This window comes from Colius striatus, chromosome 10 (genome assembly GCF_028858725.1).
Source record: "Colius striatus isolate bColStr4 chromosome 10, bColStr4.1.hap1, whole genome shotgun sequence".
Lineage (NCBI taxonomy): Eukaryota > Metazoa > Chordata > Aves > Coliiformes > Coliidae > Colius > Colius striatus.
This window is the reverse complement of record NC_084768.1, coordinates 11,087,349-11,094,181: the sequence shown is the minus strand read 5'-3', so window position 1 is coordinate 11,094,181 and position 6,833 is coordinate 11,087,349.

Below are 6,833 nucleotides of genomic sequence, written 5' to 3'. Positions count from 1 at the left end.
GACTGCATTTCTTGATTTCCTGCAGCGCTCAGAGTGTTTACTAAAGAGTAGTTAATAATCAAAATCATGGGCTAGCATTTGCTTCTCTGAGTGGGTAATAGAAACTACCCTTGTGTAGAAAGAATCTGCCACAGTTTCCATTAGGAATCACAAAGTATTAATGGCATTTTAATGTTTGGAATAAGTTACCTAAGAAAGCAAAAATTATGTCATTGCCTGCTCCCTCCTTGTAACTTTTGCATCCATTGTCGAGCAGAGAAGAAGGATCTTTAATCTTTTTAATATAGAAATGTAAAAATAGATTGATGAGTAGATATCCCTTTGGTGGGGAAAGCAGCTACAGCCCATCAGCTGTGATTAAAACCCAATACAATCCACACAGGAAAGAAAATGCTACAGAAGTTTGGAACAGCATTTATACTTTATTGCATATCACAAAAAAAACTCATAGGAAAACAAGGTTCACTGGTTCTGCTCCTTTTTAAATTAGTTGCTAGATTAAACTACCTGTTAATAAGTACCTTTAGAGAGATTGCAGTATGGAAGCGCTGCATTAGTTTTAGGTGTTATTACTGTCTTTTTAACCAATGCAGTGAGAATAATTCAGTGCAAGTAATATCAACATTTTATAATTATTTATGATTATGCCATCATCAACATTAAAACATCTATAGTTAAATGCATAGGCAAGAAATACGCACTGAACATCTAAATGAGAAGATTCAGCTCCCAGTAACAGGCTTCATCAAGCACGGTTGGATGGGCTATTACTTTTGCAAGCCCCTAGCACTGCCACTGGATATTGAATTTATGTTTCTCCTGTTTATTAGCAAGTGAACTTCAGGAAAAGATGAAGGCATTTGTAAATAAATAGTCATATTAATAGTTGGCAGTAGAAATCAATTCTATTTGCAAGATCTGAGACTAATTTCATCTATAGTGTATATACGCAAATTTTCACAAATTCATTTCAATATATGCACAAAAACTATTTTTATGAAGTTGAATACCTGTAGATGGGGGTTCATTCTAACCTCTGTGCATCCTCAATGTTTCTGCTACACCTGTGTGGTTGTTTTTTACAGCCTGCTTATCCTTATTGCTGAATGTTTTCTACCCTATCTTCATTCATATGCAATGAGAGTACAACTTTTATATTGCTGGTGCATTTGGATTAGTAAGAAAGAACATTTCAGCCATGGTGTCCTAATTAAGTGTAGTCTGTTTCCAGAAAAAAATAAAAAATAAGAAATACTCAATAGTGCAGCTATACTTTACATAACCCATTCAATTCAAAATAATGATATAGGGTATACAATATTTAACATATAATTTAAATAAGTTATATTAATATTGTGATGCTGCATGCTATTATGAACTTCAGTAACTTTGCTGCAGTTACCTTAGTATTCCAAATGTTCTGTAATAATGAGCCTCAGACATTAAACACACGTCGTGTCAAAGCTAGTACATCTTTTCTTTTAGTCTGTATTGAAGAAATACTCTTACTACTTACAACATAAAGAAAAATGTTAGGGTTTTTTTTCCCCCAAAGTGAGAACAAAGTGAAAATAAAGCTTGTCAGTCTGCAGTAGGAACTTTTTTCAAATTTGAGTTCAGCTTGCACAGTAGATGGTTCTCCCAGGTACTATGCAGTATAAAACCAGATCCTTACATGTATATATTAAACTTACCAAGACATTGTTGTGTCTTATTGTGCAAAATAAAGAGGGTGCATTTTGAGCATTGTGTGATTTTTCTAGCAATTTCAGTCAATAGTTAGCTGATTTTTTTTTTAATTTAAAAATAAAGCCTTTCCAACCAAACCCAATAAATGTTGCAGATTCATAGTAGGACGGTTTCCCTCCAGCAGCTTTCCTCCTACTAAACTATCTCATTTAAATGTTTCTCCTGCCTGGAGATGGATCTGACTGGAGAAAGAAATAGAATGGGAACAAAAATAAATGTGTGTTGGGCTTTAGTAGTTTACCACAAAAAAAAAAAATCCCAACTACATAATTAAAAATAGATTTAAAACTTCTGGTTAGCAGCTCATCGTGTGCAACCATGGTCAGAATTTGATCCGTTGTCCTACCATGCATTCCTTCTGGCACCTCTGTAAGCCAAAGCCTGACTAACACTTTCAGATTGAGTTTATATGATATGCATGATCCAAAAATATATGATAAAGTAAAAACTGAGGCTTTGGAGTTTCCCCTCATTTTGTCTGTTTCTACTGTTTGCATTCTGCTGTCTCAGTCATTATCTTTTGCTTACTGAGATTTCTACGTGTCTTCTCATTCCTTAGACATTTCATAGCTGCTGGTTAGATGCTATTACCATGTGACATGTTCAACCTTTAAAACAAATAATTTATTTTAAAAGTTGAAAACTGTTAGAATTATGAATTTAAATGTTTATTACTGAGGTCTTCAGGCCTAAAACCACTGTCAAACTCTAAAACTAGTATAAGAAAATCGGCCTTATTTTCAAGGCCTCAGAAAATGGATGGTACAGCGGTTTTTTTATGTTTCTTTGCTCAGTCCTGTGTACTGTACTGTTTGCAAAATGGCGTTTGCAGCTTTTTTCTGACAGCCACATCTGAAGTAAGCAAAAGATAACTACTGTGCTGCTACCTGCCATTCCTAGTCATGTTTCTGTGGGCAAGAATGTCAGATCAGCTAAAGCTGCCAGCCAAGTCACACAGAGTGAAGGGAAGGAGCTCGGACATGGTGAGAAAAGTTCCACAAATGCCAAAGCAGTGAAGTGGCACCAAAGCAACAAGCACTTCTGTTGCAAGAGAGCCTGAGAAACTGCTCTGCACAGTGGATAACACTGAGTGAAGGAAAAATGGTACTTAAATAGTTGTTTTCTGTCTTAGCTAGTCTGCAAACCTGCTGCAAGAAAAGACAGCTTTATTTCAGTCTCTAGTCTGAAGGAAGCCGGAGAAAATGTAGAAACTTATGGTTCCACCAATCATACCATGGAGAAAAGATGAGTGTTCATAAAGTCAGGTCTGAGCTTGATTCCCTGTACCATAGCCTCAAAGCCCCTCCATCACTTATCCCAGGTGAGAAGAGTTCTGAACATTAACATTTGTTCAGGTACAAGTAGGTACATGTGAGCAGTACAATGAACCACAAATACCCAGATTAGATCATGGAAAAAGAATAAGCCATACCTGAATTCTCTCTTGCATGGGTCCTTCAGCTAACGTGAACATTTCTAGGAATGTTAGGGTTTTTTTAATTATATATTAATCAGTACTGAACCTCCCCTAACACTACTTCCAGGTGTCATACAGATTTATTTTTTCAGTATTTGGCATTTGGAATCCAAATACAGAGACCTGTAAAATTGAAACAAGGACCAGGCTTTTTACTTCAAGATTTTCTTTAAAATCAAATCATGGCTCTCACATCTCAACTAAAAGGACTTTCCTGCTAACAGTAGTTAGAGACCGATAGTGAGTGTGATTGAATTTAACGGTACGTTTGTCATTTAATTTGGCATCAGATCTGGCTCTGAGCCTTACAAACTATTAGGCAGATAACATCTAGTATTGTTGCTCTCATGGAAAAAGAAAAGATGGACAGATTTCCAGTTTTCCCCATTATAACAGCTTTATTCTGTTGTCGAGGGGGAAAACAATGTTTTGGGGTGTCTTCTTGCAAAAGTGTTTGAAGAGCTGCAAATCCTACAGAAAACACTAAGAAGAAAGATGCTAAAGACCACGCAGAATTAGGAGCTAAGCTAAATATGCTAGCATTGTAATAAAAAATGCTTTTAGCATTTCATATGTTTCATGTAACATTCAGAGTAGCAAAACAATATTCTAACCGGTTGTTCTGTGTGATTTCATTTGTATCTCCCAGTACTTCTGGATAGGTAGAAGGGTTAAAATTATTTGATGGAGTTCAAAATCTCTTCTTGTGAAACGAAGAAAGCAATCATCGCCTCCAACTGTAAACGCTCTATTACTTCTATGGTATTTAGGACACTAAAAGAAAAGAACTCATAGAAAAAGGCCAGGGATTTTTAATGTCAGCACAAGGGAATGCCACCATTTGTTTTCTTTCAGTTAAAATCCTCAAAAACTAAAGGACAGCAAACACTCATTGCTCTAATAACGCCTCTTTTTATGAAGGGAAAATCATTCTATAGCTTCTCTGAAGTTGTGCAAATATTATGTAAAACCATAAGTAAACCAAAATAAACAGCAGAGTGAGTTTCTATTTAACATTAGCTTCACATGTTCTTAAACTCTGTTTATTTCAATGAGATTCAATGAGAACTGGTTTTGTGCTTTGAGTATGCAGCCAACAAAATCTGGGCAAGCAGCTAAGCCTGAGCACGAAGTTTTGAGGCCAGAAAGTGTGAAATCCTACATGTAACTTCGAGCACAACAATTGATTTCCCTAAAATTTAAACGCTGTTGATAAAAGCAAAAAGCTTCCAACAAAATTCTGATCACTGTAGCACAAAATTGTAATTCCCTAACGAAGATTAATGCTGCCCTTTTCTGACTAGACTAGAACCTCAAAATTTCACTCCAATTCTTGCCATAATTGTCTTTCAATTAAGGTAAGTTGAGCAAGTTATTAAAATCTCACAGGCAGTAGCTCAGAACTGTCTATGACACTTAATATTTTCTTCTCTCGTGCCTCTTCTTTTATCAGCGCTTAGTGACACATAGTTTTGTTTCTCCTGACCCCATATACACCCTCTGTAGTATTTTTTACAAACTCAATATCAAAGTCTTTCTTCAGGAAAAAAAGGAAAGTGGAATTTGGGCCTTCAGATTGCTGAAGCAACAGCACAGTAACACGGCAGCAGGCATTGTCAAAACATCTTTAAAGAGAGTACTCTTCAGAGAGCTTTGTAGGAATAAAACAAGAAAAAATTTACTTGATGTTACAGTACCTTGTGGGACCTGATTTTTTGTTTTAAATCAGGAAATATTGTTTCTGAAGAAACAGCATATTGATTTGTTAAATCTCTGATTTATGTGTAGCGTTTATAAATTGAATGCAAGTGGCACGTTTTCTTTGTGAGTTAAAGAAGTTTTAAGAGAAAAGGGTCTCCTAAGAGACTGCAGGCATTAAAACATAACTTATTTGTAAAACATTCAGTCAAGAAACATTGGACACATTGATAGGAATTAGTGCTTTCTGCCAGGACGAGATGCATAGCCACACTGAACTACACAAAACAACTAATTCACGGTTTCAAGAGATACACCAGGGAGACTGGATCAGACCATCTTGTAGTAAAAGGAAAGAAATACTAGAAAAGTCAAAGAACTACAAGAAAGCAAATAAGAATATCTTCAGTATAGATAACATAGATCAAAAGCACAGAGGAAGCAGGGCCTTTTTTCAGATTTTTCACTAAAAGGGAGACATTTTAAGCCAGAAGAAGTTCTTTTTTGAAGCAGAACAGTGTGATTCAGCACTTGAATCAGATCAAAACTTATTTTTTCTAACTATGCCTCCCAAGGCCCAAAACAATATTGTCTAGATAGTGGTTTTTGTTCCACTGTTGCTCATTATCACAGATTGTTCCCATATGTCTTTGCAGCCCTGGTTTTAAGTACATGAGTACCTGCTATGCCCACAGTACACAGCTTCTCAGAGTAGGAATTACGAAGGTGCTGTTCTCATATTAACTTGCATTTGTACCCTCTACAGGAATGATTACTTGCATTTGTACCCTCTACAGGAATGATTAAGACTTAAGTATTTGGTTTGTAGTTGTCTCACCCTCTAGTGGCAGAGAGGCCTTAGTTCTCAATGATGAAGAAACGAGAGATTTTTTTTTCCCTTTTAGTCAGCTGTGCTGTGCTGCTTGTTTACAGCAAACTGATTAAAAACTGAAATTGTTTGGTTCATTTTTTTAAAATAAAGCTGAAGATCTTTGTCTTCTCTATGTGTCCATCACTTTTAAAGAAGCAATGCAAAATATGCTAACCTGCTGGCACTGAAATGATTTAAAAGGTGCTAATGAAAAGTAGTTGTGTGCTCAGATGTACTCCTTCAGCTATGTGAAATGACTGCTATTAAAGCCTTCCCGTGCAACTACAGTTAACAGTAGTATTATGCTACTACCTGAAAACTAACAGAGATGGAAGCTCTATTTTCCTCTAAACTCAAATTCCCTAATAAATTCTCATTTAAAAACAGAAGACAGACATCTTATTTTGATTCCCAAGACAGACTTAAACCATAAAGCAGAGTTTTTATGAAAATAGAATGCTGGACAGATATTAGATGAAAATTTAATACATTTCCTGTCCAGCTTTTGAAAAGAAAAAAAAATAGATTGAGCAGCTTTGGCTCCCACAGAAATTTATCCAGTATTTGACAGGATTTGATCCTTTGAAATAGAACTCATTTGTCCCCGAATCATTTAAGTTAGTGATAGTTTTGATATTGCTGTTTAGTATGTACAGTTGGATCAAAACATAACAGAGGTAGCTCTACTCTTTGCAAAGAAAATATATGGCAGTGTCAATACTTACCCATAGGTAGCCATTGACTGAATGGAGAGCTGTGGAGATACTAATTAGGTAGTTATTAGTTTCAAACATTATTTGTTTTATTAAGAAGAAAGGTCTTTGGCCAGATTTTAGAGGAGGATATATAAAGTACAAAGCCACAGGGAGCACTATCTTACTTTTCAGTGTGCTAGCACATTTGCTAAAACAGTTTTGCTAAAAAGTGCTTAAAAATCATAATTCTCACTTGAAAATTCATTGCTGATAATCAGATGAAGTTCTACCATGTCGCATGAAGATTTTTCAATTAGTTAATAATAAGTATAGATTATAATGC